This window comes from Acipenser ruthenus, chromosome 3 (genome assembly GCF_902713425.1).
Source record: "Acipenser ruthenus chromosome 3, fAciRut3.2 maternal haplotype, whole genome shotgun sequence".
Classification (NCBI taxonomy): domain Eukaryota; kingdom Metazoa; phylum Chordata; class Actinopteri; order Acipenseriformes; family Acipenseridae; genus Acipenser; species Acipenser ruthenus.
This window is the reverse complement of record NC_081191.1, coordinates 75001687-75017028: the sequence shown is the minus strand read 5'-3', so window position 1 is coordinate 75017028 and position 15342 is coordinate 75001687. Positions and strand designations below refer to the sequence as shown.

The 15342-nt window shown below is 36.0% G+C and overlaps 1 long non-coding RNA gene across 1 annotated transcript; it reads right to left on the bottom strand.

The window, feature by feature from the left end:
• Window positions 1–9227: 9227 nt before the first annotated feature.
• On the bottom strand, window positions 9228–15283 carry LOC131732736 (uncharacterized). The gene is made up of 4 exons (XR_009325760.1): window positions 15156–15283; window positions 14232–14332; window positions 13246–13388; window positions 9228–10232 (listed from the first exon to the last, which is right to left on the bottom strand). It is a non-coding gene; the product is annotated as an uncharacterized LOC131732736 (long non-coding RNA).
• Window positions 15284–15342: the final 59 nt, after the last annotated feature.

The following is a 15342-nucleotide window of genomic DNA, read 5'->3' as shown; positions in this document are numbered from 1 at the left end:
CACCTTAACTCCACCCCCTACTGGATCATCTTGTTCCAATCCCAGGTATACATTGTTCCCCTCCACCAGTCTCCTAGCAAGCCGGCTCCTATGGAATATTAACCCAGTAGTTACCAAAGCCTGCTGGATGGACAGGTTCCTCCTATTCCCCCTGCTGGCGGGAGGCAAGCTTTTCAGTGCAGCTGCGTCCATGATTGCAGCAGATTTGAAGGAAGAATTATGACAAGATTTGTGTGTGCAGTCCAGATATGCCCTCGGGGGGCATGACTGTGTCTCAGGCTCTGGCGAGCAGCTTTGATTTATTATTCAGGTTCTGGGTCTTTAGGAGATAAATACCCATACGGTAATGGTTACATTTCTATTTCAGGGAACCAGGGTTATGATAATAACCTAACGTTCACACAGTATGATCATCTGTTGGACACTATGTCCCAGAGGACTAAAATATTACTCTCATTGGTGTCTGTTTGCTACACTCATCCATAGCCAATCTTTCTCTGCGCCTACACTTTTTTGACAGTTTAGTTAAACTTTATAATTTCCTCAGCATGTGGTTAGTACAATGCAAATATATTTTCCAGCCCCCCCACTAACCTCTCATTAAAGTCAATACCTCCATCCCATAAAAACTAAAAAGCATCCTGTTAAGCAACCTAAAATGTTGACTAGTCTGCATTAATCCTACACAGGGAAGTCTGTAGCTAATTTCAAATGCACTTGTGAAAACACAGGGACAGTTGGCCACCTAGTGGTGATTTGACAGAATACACTATAGCAATTCAGTCTTCTGTACATATTAGAGTTGGAAAATAATTTTTAAAAATCAGCACTGACCATGAGAATATTGTATGACATTGTGCAAGAAAACTCTTTTTTGTTGATTACATTTTACAAATAGCAAATGTTTTCATGTTTCCTAATTGTTAGTTGACATGTAGTACTATGAACTAATATGGCTTTGCACCCTCTCCAAACTTACAGATATTCATCTCCAAGTAAATGAATATTATTGACAAATGGTTACATTTTAGACACTTACTGTGATCAGATTTTATAGCATTATACCTTTGTATGAGTTTATAATTATGTTACTGCACATCAACTAACTATTAAACAAATGAATATGTTAATAGCCTAGCTGTTAATATTTAATAATCGAACAAACAAAAAAAGCCCCTTGAAAGTGTGACTAAAATAGGAGAGATGCAAAGTCTCCAGTGGGACTCAGCAGCTACTTATATTTACAGCTGTGTGAGACAGAGGCACAAGGAGGTCAGGTGACTTATCCAAGGCCACACAGACTATTGCTAAGCAGGGGTGTCTCCCCAGGATTTCCTGACATTTAGTCTTTTTCTGTAACTATTCAACCAAACTGCTAGAATAACAGAAGTCCTGCCGAATATCTGTCATAAAGAACCACCGGGAGTATTTCTTCCCTCATGACAAGGTTCACATCTGCTTGGCTTTTTACAAAAAAAAAAAAAAAAAGTCAATCTGAAAACAATTACTACAGTACTTGATTAGAGTACTGTATTAGATAGTTTAATCTTTTGCTGTGGCTTTGACAGCATGAAATAAACTATACATTAAATATTGGGGTAAAGACAAGAAACAAGTTCAGCTGTGATATGTATTTCCTGTAATTGTGAATATAATTGTAAGTATTTGGTTTGTTTTCTTATTATATAGCCTACATTTCAATGAATATTGTATGTGTAGTTACAGTTATATCAATGTAGCCAACATATATTCTACACGTACCCTGCACATGATGTCCGATTTATTGAGACCAAATCCAATCAACGATTTAAATAAATGGAGTGTACATTTGCTGTTTATTATATGTACAAACAAAGTTAATATCTGGTTTTAATGAAATTAATTTTATTTATATGGCAACACAGAATCTGGAGTTTCCTATTTCCATAAAATTCTAATATGATTTTGTTGAATCAGACTACAAAGTATATTATCAATGATGACATTCATTGATGACACAAAGGTGGTGGAGAGGGAAAGCCTTACTTTTGTTACTGAACTTTGCATATTTGAAAATCCATAACACAGACTTCCTGCTTAAATATTTAAATAAACAAATTTAACTTACCTTGTCTAAATTATGTAACACCTCCAGTAAACCTTTACCCCAAGATTCTGGTTTACTGTCGACCATCATACTTAATATTAGTTTTGCTGGTTTGTTGAGACATTTACAAATAAAACATTTTTATTTGTGTCTTTTTTCCCCTTGAAAAGTCAGTATTTTACAATGATGAAAAATCATCAATTAAAAAGCAAAGTCCACCTGCCTAATGCAGATATGTCTCATTAACAGATGCTGCGTTATGTTTTAAAGGTATATTGTAAATGTTATTGTCTGTGTAATGCAATAGCAGGTTATCAGTAAGAAATAACACATAATACAAATGTATATGTTCTATATCCACTTGGGGCAGAGTGAGCAGGGCAACAGGTTAATGCTTAAGGTTAAAGAACCCATGGCCTCAATACAGCTGAGAATGGCTACATTTACAATTACTTCTGACACCCAGAATGGAATGTTCCTCTGTTTGCAGGCTTTTAACTACCCATCACTAACATTTCTTGTACACTGATGATCAAGGTTTTGCAGCCATGACTAATATGACCATCCTTGCCAATGTAACAATTGAAAGTTCACCTACCATCATGCCTCCTTTGAACAACTTTTGTTAAATAACAACACGCCTCCTTTAAATATTAATATCTTGATTATCAGTTGATTTTGTAAGATTTAATAAATGGACCAATTACAATGTTGCTGTTTACTTATCCATAATTATTCATTGTTGATTTTCATAAGCGATTGCAGGTTTTTTTTTTTAACTTGCATCTTTAGAGACAGGTCTGCTAAGTGGAGTATTTTCAACAAATAATAAAAGCTGAAGAAGACTAAATAACTTTTTTGTTGTTTTCTTTTGAGTTCTGAAAGGGAAAACAGAAATTGGTATTTAAACATTCACGTTTTTTTTTTAATATACAGTTTGCTCAAATGATCTAAACACTGGCGGATATAAAGACCACCACTGTTTAAATATTAAAATATTAAAACAACATATTAATATATTTTACTTACTTCAAATACGAAGATACACTGAAGAGACTCACACACACTTTTACAGTTTTAATTACACAATGATGGTATTAACATTTCTCAGAGGGAATATCTTCTTTTCATTCGAGTCTGACAGATTTCAAATGTTTCTCCTAAAACCACCACTAGAGAAATAAAACAGACACGTTTCAAATGAGACATATTTCACAAACTTGAGCTGTAAAAGAGTAATACCTCTGAGCTGCTCATATAAAAAGACACAATAGAGACATTTTTTAACTGCTCTATTAAGCACTGAGTGTATTTTCCACAATATACTTACATTCATCTTAAAATGTTATCCACATCCACAAAATAATATAACTGCCCTGCAGCTTTTCATCATAAAGTATATAATTTCAAAATAAACAAATATGCTTAAGACACAGTTTACCATGTGGATATGACATATGTCTTCGTATATATATATATATATATATATATATATATATATATATATAATCTGTCATGTCTGTGCAGTGAAAGAGACGGAGATGAGCAGTACATCTTCCCTCTGGGTGTCCGCTGTTTAGATAATTGATTAGACCTTGGTATGTTAAAACTGGTTCTTGATGGATCTGGTGTAAGACGAGGCAGATCCGGAATTACACAGCAGTGTCATGTCTACAAGTGCAAACTGTCTTAACTGTCTCATAAGCCTGATTCACATGGGAGTAAAAATCACCACATAAACAGGTGGTTTCGGAATCTTTACCGACATCGGTGAAATTTAGTGCTGTGCGAACCGTCCATTTCTTTTTTCCCAGATAATTCTCAGAGGTGCTCTGATTTTTTTTTACAGGATATCAGGACCTTCTGTAAAATTAAATATCCTGTGTCTTTTTACTCCCATGCAAATCGCCCATGTCAGTGTTATGTTAGAATTGATACAGCATTTCCAGGGATCTGCCTCAAAGCAACACAAGCCTTTACAATAAATCATAATATTAAAATTGGTACGATCTGTCCTGATATTCTACAGTTCAGTAAAATGCAACGATTGGACATAACCAAACTGGGGATCGGGCGAAAACACAAAACATATAAAGGGCGACTTAAAAAATGGATGCTTTGAACGGTGCATTTGAAGATATGTATGGAAATACATAACACTCAAGGGATGAAATGGTTAATCTAGCCTTTGGAAAAGAAGGTACAATAAAATTAGTTATTTACACCCAGTGTAGTGTTAGAAAATGGTAGGTCGTCACAATGTGGTACACATACCAAAACCTGACATGAAGTGTCATGAAGTGGTACATTGTCAGATTTTGGTACAGGTGCAATCAATTGCGATCTGATGGGTGTTTTCCTATTGTCAAACAGAGGTACATTCATCATTAATTATACATTATTTTTTTGCAGACTTAAACTGGAAACAGACAATCAATTTCACTAAAAAGAAAAAAAGAAAAGAATTAATGACAAACAACACCGCAAAGTTGCACAAGTAAAAAAATGTACAAGACCCAATGCATATGATAAATATTTTCATAATGGTGGAAAAATATGATGAATTACATTAACAAAGATGTAAAAGACTGGAAAATATGTTAAATTCAATAAAAAAAAAGATGTAAAAAACTGAAAACAGCATAACTTACCAAATTTTAATGATCGCTTCCCTGCTTTCTTGGCGAAAGTTGTTTAGGCATTGTTTAGGCATGCAGGAGCAAGTGCAGTGCGCCGCGGACTACTTTTTACAGCGTACCTGAAAATAACACTACACTGGTTCACTGTTTACAGATCATGCACAAAAGCGCCTTCTCTGGCCACAACATCACATCTTATTTTGAATTTACCAACTTTCCTTGATGAAAACTAATTCACATCTGGGAGGTTACTTTATGTCCTCTGCTTTACGTCTGGGGACACCTGATTTTTAGTCCTGTGCAAATGCTATAGTTTTCATTTCAATATTTACAGAAAATAAATGTTGATAAGTAGTCACACCTGACAGCAGTGTCTGGGAAGTAGTATTTAGTGTAAACATGATATACCACTTCTTCATGCTCCATTATTTGACAGGATTTTCAAAAGGGACGAGTGGGTCAGTAAGTGGTTTTTAAAACTTCATTTAGACCTCTGACGATGGAGTACTCAAAAAAACACCCTCACCACATGAAGTCCCACCATGGTTGTATACTAAGATTTGAAGATGCCCTTCAGGCAACAGGACAAGCTGAAAAGGGTTAGAATGTTCATACCTGTAATGAGGTTATGGGATACATTTCCTGGCCTATGCTACTGTAGTTAAGATACAGTAGTCTTATCGACTCATGGCCTGGCCATTCCCATGGGTGTAATTGAGCTCCAACTGGCATCTTCCTGCATTATTGGTACAGGCTACATTGTTTTATTATGTTCCCAATGTCACCATCTAGACCTGGCCACCACACAAAGCTGCTTGCCAAGGCCTTCATTAATTATATGCAAGGGTGTGTGTTGTGTTATTCTTCCAGTATTGCTTCTCAGCCCTAGAATACCATCTTGACTACTGAATCTTTTATCGAATGGATGATACTTGTCTGTTACCTTCATGTTTGGCCATCCCTATAGACATCTCTTTACTTTTGAGATTAGAGAGTGTAAAGTTGTGCAAGTTGCTGAGGTGATAACAATTTTGGAAATGTAGAACTGTGTTTATTGTTATTTCAAACAACATAATCAAGTTAACTGTTTATATACTGTAAAAAAAAGGGGGAGGGGGGGCGGGAATCAACTATGTGGAGGCTGTGTGGTCCAGTGGTTAAAGAAAAGGGCTTGTAACCAGGAGGTCCCTGGTTCAAATCCCACCTCAGCCACTGACTCATTGTGTGGCCCTGAGCAAGTCACTTAACCTCCTTGTGCTCCGTCTTTCTGGTGAGACGTTGTAAGTGACTCTGCAGCTGATGCATAGTTCACACACCCTGGTCTCTGTAAGTCGCCTTGGATAAAGGTGTCTGCTAAATAAACAAGTAATAATAGTAATATACATAACCACTATATAATAGGAACATTGTTTCCATTGACTCAATACAAACAGCATTCAGGAATACTCAGTTATTCCACAGCCCTCTCCCCTCCAAATGACAATCCATCCCACATATACTCAACTCAGCCTACAGCTATGACCAAAAGTTTTGTATCACCTAGAATTTTAGGATTGATAGATATGGACATTAATACAAAAGTCTACCAGAAGCGATAATAGTAGGACAGTATTTCATGTTAGATTTCGAAATGTCACATTTTTCAATTCTTGTCAGTTTTTCGTTAAGTATATGGAAAAATACAACATGATGTGTAATTCAACGTTAAAGTAACATTATTCAGCAGGTTGCATTTGACTTGATGAAGCAAAATTAGTTAATTATATAGGGTGATGCAAAACTGTACATTAACTGAACATAACCCCTCCTCTGGACTAATCTAAAACAAACCAGGTAAGTATAAGTTATCTGAAACAAAAATGCCAAAAAAGTTATCAAAAGTTTTTGATACAAGTTAGAAGAAACAATAGGGGCAACCTTGGACCCCATCGGTTTCACAGTTGTGCCTATTTGCTTTGTGCTGGGCAAGGTTGCCCTAATGGTTTCTTGAAACTGGGGTTGTGTTTTTGGATCTGTCCACTTTAAATTGCTGGGCACTTTTGATAAATTGGTGTTTTTTCACATTTCCAATGTGTTTTTGTTTCAGATTTAAAAAGCAGCACCTACAATAGTTGACTTTTGGACTATAGTAACTGCTTGAAAACGTTAGAAAGATATTTTACTACTTAATTACCTTTTTTTTTAATTACCTGTTTTCTTTACAGTTTCTGTCTACCTGCGGGATACTACCTGCTGCTCGAAACATGAGACACAGGTTTTCTTTTTAATGATTTTCTCAATAAGTAATTAAAAGGCAATACAATAAAATATTACTGTTTTTAGGACATACCTTTCACCTATTGGAAATCTCAAATAATACCATCCGGACAGAATCAAGGAAAGGTTTCCAAGAAATTGGGCACAAGAGTTATCTGCCGGCAATGGGGTCATAGTGGAGGCGGTCACACTTTTTTTTGTCTGTAAAAATGCTTATCCAATTTTGATGAAACTTGATACAAAGGGGATTGATTAAGGGACTTTACAGGTCAGATGTCAGTCAGCTCAATTAGTTGCTGACTTCAATCCACTGTCATCAGATGAAACTCAGGCAAGTGGTCCTCCAAAATACAAAAGAACTATTTACACTGCCAGGTGACCAGCCTGGCCACAGGCTGCAGCATTCAAGCAGCTGACCCAGGGATTTGGTCGTTTACTGGCTTTAAGCTATATTATATATTTTCAAACATAATATGGGTTTCACCTAGACTATCCAATTGGGAAGCTGGTTCAATGTAACTTTAAAAAAACAGACCTGTGTTTTTGTGTACAGCAAAACTGTCCATTAACTCAGACCACACATAACTAGAAAATACTCTGCTGAATTTAGAAATAGAAAAAAAAACAACTTAGATTCAAGTCAATTGATTTTTTTGTGGTCTGTTTGCAAATGTTTGTGTTTTGACTGTGAATCAATTTAAACCAGACTTTAGTCAATTTTCTGGATTTATGTTTTTATTTTCTAAAAAATCTGTATTGCGTAAAGTATTTTATTAAACTATAATACTGTATATATTTTCATACCAGTTACTCTGTTGCTGCAAGAGTAGGTATAATGTATCTCTGGGTAAGAAAACAAGGCCTAATATTTTCTTACTATCTATTGAGAAATGAGAGTAAAAATTACCAGACTCGACAAACAATTTCAAATCACAGTAATCAGGTTTTATTATTAACATACAGGTAAAATTAGACAAACACATTCACTATTACTAGAGTTTATGAATTAGTTTTCCAACTGTGCTGAGTTTCACATAAAGTTCCACATTTAACCCAAAGAACCCATCCCAGCCCACTATAGCTATATTCTACAACCCCCAAACTTTGCTGCACATTGCTCAGATGAGCTGATAAGATGAGAGACAGAAAGACAGACAGAGAGAAAGAGACACACACACAAAGACAGATGCCCCCCCACACAGGGATGGAAATAAGACTCCTATTGCATAGCATTTTCACCCATTCACCCCATAACAACCATTACATGTAGTGAACTAGTTCAGTTCTCTGCAAGAACGAGTTAGTCAATTAAATTATTATTAAAAGTATATTACAAATACTAAAATTGTCAAAAGTACCAGATGTTACATCTGTAAATGAATCTGCTTAATTAAAGTTTATGCCACTGGTTCTGTTGTCACTGGCTCTGAAAATACAGCTTTAAGGGTTCACTAAACACTTAAGGCTACTACACACCAGACGTGATGCGACAAAATTAACAGAACATATACTTTTGATAAGTATGTTTCACACCACAGGCAATGTGGGGGCAACACTGGAGTGACACTAAATAAATAGGATTGAATCCTATTTTTTGCAATTTCTTTGTGTGACAACTAGGGAATTGAGCAACCAGAGAACAGCTTCAATGCACGTGATCCAGCAGGGTGAAGCACTATCCAAAATGATGGAGGAAAAAATAATACTGCCATGGAAAAATATGCAAAGCTTTATGACAAAGAGCATCGCAATTATAAAGATACAGAGATGAAAGATAATATGTGTATGATTTATTGCCATATATGTTGAAATACCATCAGAGAAGAGTAAGACACTTACAATTACCAAATTGATAAATATGTACCAGTCTTGATCATAGCTTTGTCAATAGCAATTTTTAATAGCTTTATAGATGTGGCAGTTTTCAAATCTGTCACATGGTCATGTTGCTGCGAAAGTATCTTGTCACCCAATGAAAAATCGCATCGCGTCTGGTGTGTAGAGGCCTTTACAATATACATAGGGTGCTTTTAGCGCAGCCTGTGGTCCTCCAGTAACTGACTCTTAAGAAGGCACAGTAGCATAGAGGTGTGTGAATGGCCCAAACTTTACTGTATTATTTATTCCTGCCTATGCTGTATTCAGACTGTTTAATGATACCTGTTTATATATATATATATATATATATATATATATATATATATATATATTAACACAGCCTTACGGCTGAGGTTCATTTTGCCCTTTTGAAACACCGACCCAGACATCAGAGTTGCAGGTTTTAAGCATTTACATGCACTTTTATTAATTACAAAACAAACAAAAGTAAACAAAAACCTAACTCCCACTTGGAGTACTAAACTTAACGTTTTTTCTTGCACTGAGGTGACCATATGGCTCTGTGTCCACCGGGAATGTTTGGGACACTTCAGGCTTTTCAACATACAACTTAATGCATTCTGGTAAGCATAGTCCTGTTTCTATTAAAGGAAAGAATGGTACCTGAGACAGGTTAAAACGTACCAGAATGCCTCAGGTTGCGAGTTGAAAAGCCAGAACTGTCCCAAACTGTCCCGGTGAACACGGAGCCACATGGTCACCTCAACTATATCGGACGGCTAATCTGTTTACCTCTTACACACAACACTGTTAAACACACGGTTCTCCACAGTACCTTTACCTCTCACCGACAGCCTCTTGCCTTCATACAGACTGCCCTGAACAAACATTTTTTTCTTGTTAAATACCCACTTGCTGAATCTTATCCTGGTTCTGTCCTGTGGCATTCTGGGGAATGTAGTCCTTTAGCCTGTCCTAGACTACATTTCTCTCCTCCTCCCCCTAGTCTGCCACAATATATATATCCTGAAATAAATTAATTTAAACCTTTTGTGTACATCCAAATTTTGTTTTTTCATTTTTTTTGGTTATGTACATGTGGTGGGTTATGGGAGGAAGTGATGTGATACAGAAGTGATGGAGACAGGAAGCACGTAGTTGGGGTTGGTTTTTATATTTATAACTCCCACAAGAAACTGCCTCTGTTACCAGCTATGGTAAGCAGAGGCTTGAAATGAAAAACAAATAGTCCAAACAAAAAGAGAAACACTGCCACAGGGTTTTCCAATGAGCCACAACAAGCAGGTGGCTCGGGCTCCCTCTTCAACACAACAGGACAAGTAATTCCTGCAGCTTCCCAGGATCTCAGGGAAAATCCAGACTCGAAGGCAGCCGGTCTGGGAATCCTCAGTCTGAATATACGCAAAACAAACAAAAGAACAAAACTCACAGATCTCACGTAGCACAACTGTCTCAGTCCAGGATAGGGAGACCAAATGGCAGAACCCCACAGCCTAAATAGTGCCGAGCCCCGCCCCTACAATCAGTGCACTGTCCCACCTCAGCCAATCGTCGAGCGCAGCACAGCTGATTGCAATAATGGGGCTCAACCATGAGGTCCTGCCCCAAGTTAAGATGGCCGCCCGCACTGTGGCTTCTGCCCCAACCATGACTCAGCCATTCTCCTGTGTCTCGGTCCTTCCTGCACAGCGCTGCCAGTAGTCGGGAGGGCAAATTACAAGAGGGACTCCTTTCACTCCTGTCACAGTACACTATAGTTATACCTTATTGCAAACCTTATATTTATGTATGCATTGTGTTTACTTTTCTTTCTAGACAGCTGAAGAGGGGCTTTTGTCCAAAACATGCTGAAATAATATTTGTAATCATTTAAACTTTTTGTGTTAATCAAAAAAAAAAAAAAAAGTTTTTCATTTATATATATATATATATATATATATATTTGGTACCAGGGTAAAACACCAAACCTGCTTCCCATTACTGTGCTCAACCTATTTCCTTATATTCCATGAACCGGGAAATGCTACATCCAAGTTGTAGTGCAAGGTCCAAATGCAAGTTTTTGCTTCTCTGGTAATTATATACTATTAATAATAATTTGAAATAATAAGACTGAAAAGCATTCTAAATTGTCAAAAATAAGTCTGAAAATGTAACAGTACTATTTGTTATTGTGATACTTTACATAAAGAGATCACTGATAAACTACTTTTTCTAGACTAGAAAACGTAAGTCAGCAGCTTTTACTTCCTCCTACTTGCATACAGTATACCTCTCAGCAATCAACAGCAGATTTTTATCTTTACCACAAACATTTTTGAAAAATGTCATGCACAGTTTTTTCAAGGACAAATTTAGAAAGTAAGTTTGCTACAATTTGAAATGTTTTGAATTTATCAAAATAAAGTGTAAATATTACTTATGATGACAGTATTTGCAGTGATCATTATAAGCAGGAAACAAGTGCCCTAGTCCAAGTTATTTTCAAATGAGTCATCTGTTCCAATTATTTTTGTAGTGTAACAAATAACACCTTATGAGACAACCCATACCCCATGTGCCACACCTTTTTAAGTAACTTTTTGGTGTCAGGCTGTGCATTGCATATACTGTATACATGGCATTGTGAAGCACAAGGCCCTGCCTAGTAATTTCAATTACCCAAGGTGTTTGTATATAACATAAATAACATGCAGTCTTATCTAAAATAGAGGGTCAAGGGCAGCTCAGGTTGCTCATCTCTGCTTTAGACTTGTATTCACTTGGTTTACACAGAGACTGTGTTTGGTGTCTGGTAGTATATTTTGGCCCAGGGAACCCACTCTGTACTGACAGAAGCACCCTCAAGGAGGTGAGAGCACAGCCAAACCCCTAAAGTGGATTAGGGTTGAATGGTGGGCTAAAATTTATTTGGTAGTGGGAGCCTTTGTTCTGCTTCCTTAACTAAGACAAGTTTATGGACAGCACCATTTTAGTACAGATCAATACATACAACAATAAATAACAGGCTGAATGGCTTTTTCTTTACATTGAAACTGACATGTGATCATAAACTACTCAGAAATGATTCATTTGTTGCCAACCATGATAGTTAATCTAGGTTATTTGCTTTATACAAACAATCAGTAAAAAGCCAAGTATGAGAGATCCACCACTAATATTATAATGTATATGTCTCACGTATGTATTGCGTATAAGGTATTTTAGTTATGTATGACAATAAGATTTTTTTTAATTTAACTTTCTTTAAAAAGACTAGTAAATGCCCCTTGTTTTCTTAATTTTGCATTCACATAATCCGTCAACTACTGAAGGACAATTACGTATATGATTCTGATATTACGAAACTGCAAAAGAACGCTGTTGTATATGATGGTCCACTATGAAAGGCGCTTTATAAAATATAAGACATAATAAGATTGATTGATGAATAAATGCAGCCATAGGAAGGAATTGTACTTTCTCATATTGAAACGGTTTTGTTCACCTTTTAAGGTGATTTGGCTTTTTAGAAAGATGACACAATATTTAAAATGTTTAGAAATGAAAAATGGGACACAGACCCTGTGCTTTAAATCTGTTATGTAGCAAAGCCAACTCCGTTAATCTATAAAGTAAAATAAATACAGTTTGAAACAGAAAAAGTGACCATATATTTGGAGTTTAAATAATGTATTTAATATAAACTAATGCCACTGTACATCTATCTTGGTACAGCCAAATACTTTATCATATATATATATATATATATATATATATATATATATATATATATATATATATATATATATATATATATATATATATATATATTCCTTTTTATATTCACATGCTAACGTATACTGTCTGGTTTTTTTTTAGTTTTTTTTTACCACTTTTGCTTATTGATATATAGCAGTTATAAGACTCTGAATTCCCATAGTAAATCAAAACAAATTACATTAGGGACCACCCAGTGGGGGTCATGGGAAAACAGGGCTGTTTAAATCTAGTGTTACCAATACTGTCTTTTACAAAGATACATTGTCAATAGTTCACTAATTCTATATGATAGAATGGGTCACTATGTAGATTTCCCTGATATGCCCTTACAAGAATCATGGGACACCCAGTAGGACTGTGTAAACTGACTTTGTAAGCGATGCAAAGCATTCAGACTTACCTGATTTACACGTGCATTAGCAAAGACTTTACTTGAAAAACAATTAAGAGGACTAAAGGAAGGACTAAAGGAAGTTAGGCTGAGCAACATCTATAACTATACTTTAGTGACTTTAAAACGGACAAGATAAACACCAAAGTAAAATTAAATACATTTCTTAGTATAGATACACGTGTCTTAAAGTTTTACTGAAATTATATTACATGTTAAGGGGTCTTATGTTAAGACCCTGGGATAATTACCTTGTGATCTTCACCTTACAAACACATTACGTGTCAGCTGTTCTTAATCTCAGCCAACACGGCAATTTATATCCAGACCAGTTACAGTTAAGTGGACACAAGTCTCCGTGGTGGTCCTGTGATCATGGCAGAAAGATTTGAAACTGAATTGGAAACAGAAACGTGAACCCAAGGTGAGATCCTGCTCCAGGAACATTACACACAAAATGAGCTGCTCTGCAAAGAACAATGGGCTGACTGGCACAGTCTTGGCCCAGAGTTATAACAAAATACACAGTGAATAAAGGTATAAATAATTTTTTACAGTCTACAATCAGAATTTTTTATTTCATGCCCATTTAATATCCTTTGCTGTTTCTGCATTGATCATTATTTACTTGGCTTACTAAACCAAAGTGGTTTTGAAAATGACCATTATGCTTGTGCAACTATAATTTCAGAATTACTGTGCCTCTGTGAATATCCCACCCCCAGTCATTCCTTATTCCTTGAAAATTGATAATATGGGGTACTAGTGCCAATGTGAGACTGGCTGCTCATTTTTAATCATTTGCATACATCTGAATAGCGGACAATTATCTATGCAGGGATACCAATATATTTAGTCAGAAAGCAGCTGGGTGAAACAAGTAGTAAAACAGGCAATATCTGTGCCACACTTACAAAACAGCAGGGGGTCCACATACTTTTTGGAGCCACTGTGTATGTTTTGTATGCTTGTGTGTGTGTGTGTGTTTGTGTGTGTGTGTGTGTGTTTGTATAGGATTTAATAAAACTAAATAAAGTTTAGCTTAATTTCTCTTTCAAAGTCTCAATAAAAATTAAGGTCGATCAGCACTTTATATGTTGGACAGGATTTGAGGGGCCTGTTTTTTATACAGTAGTTTCACTCAGCACTATAAAATTTATAGTCAGATTCAGATTTCACTCATGAGTGAACAGCAGTCTCAAGGGGGTACTGTAAGAGCAATAACAATACATTTTACCTGAACCTTTAAAAGGATTTTAAAGCTGTGGCTAGTACTGTCAAACACAGAAGATTTTCTCTTATGGTCTAGGGCTTTTTTCAACTTCTGGAGTTGGTAATCTGTTAAAAAAAAAAAAAGGAACAATACAACAATATCCTGGTCCAACATTTTCTGCCCAATGGAAGATATATATATAGCTGAAGAAAAAGCACCCACATTTTTATATCTGTTAGTTTATTGAATTTGAACTGTATTTTATTATGTTAACCATTCCCCCTAAACCCTGACAATACCTACCCACAGTCCATTAATAGATCTATGAGTGTAATCATTTTGAGTACACATCGATGTGGTTTGCCGTGTTAGGCAACAGCCTTCCAGTTTGTCCTGACCTTTGCTATTCAAACAAGTGTTGACTACTAATTATACACCAGAGGAAGAGGAACTACATTTTGCAATGCTGTACAAATTTGTTTCCCATTTGCGGAAGTGCCAACAACTGAAGAGCACCCCTCAGGTGATGTGTGATTGGCATAATAACTGAAATAGGATGGTGCTTTTAAAGCTGCAGTACCACAACAATGCTGCATTTATAAGTAGATTAAACAGTCTATTATTTGATATTATTTCACCACAATGTCACTCTGAAAGCCAAATTGATATATTCCTGCTACTATTACCAGTTTTGTCTTCAATAGTTCAGCTAATCAGATGTCTATTACTACTCGCTCATTCAATTCCATGCTCTTACTACGTATTTGCATACAGTGATGAAATACATGTGTAAAGTGTACTGTATTGCATAATATGTTCAGCTCTTCTCTTGAATGAACAGGGCAAAACATAACCTGGGTCCTTTGAGCAATATCACAAATGTGGTATTAAAACACAAACACACACACACACACTATAAAAACAAATTGGTGAGGTTTAGCTTTTTACCTGATTGCGCTATTTTAGGCTGCTTACCACTTCCTCAGTAAAAACTGCTTTCTGCTTCCTTTCTTCTTAAAAAACGAGTCTCTACCTGAAAAAAAAACAAAAAAAACAGGCCGCCATTATCTAACTGGTTCACCAATGAGTTGCTTTTTATAAACTGCACCACTAATCATAAATTACAATGGCCTCT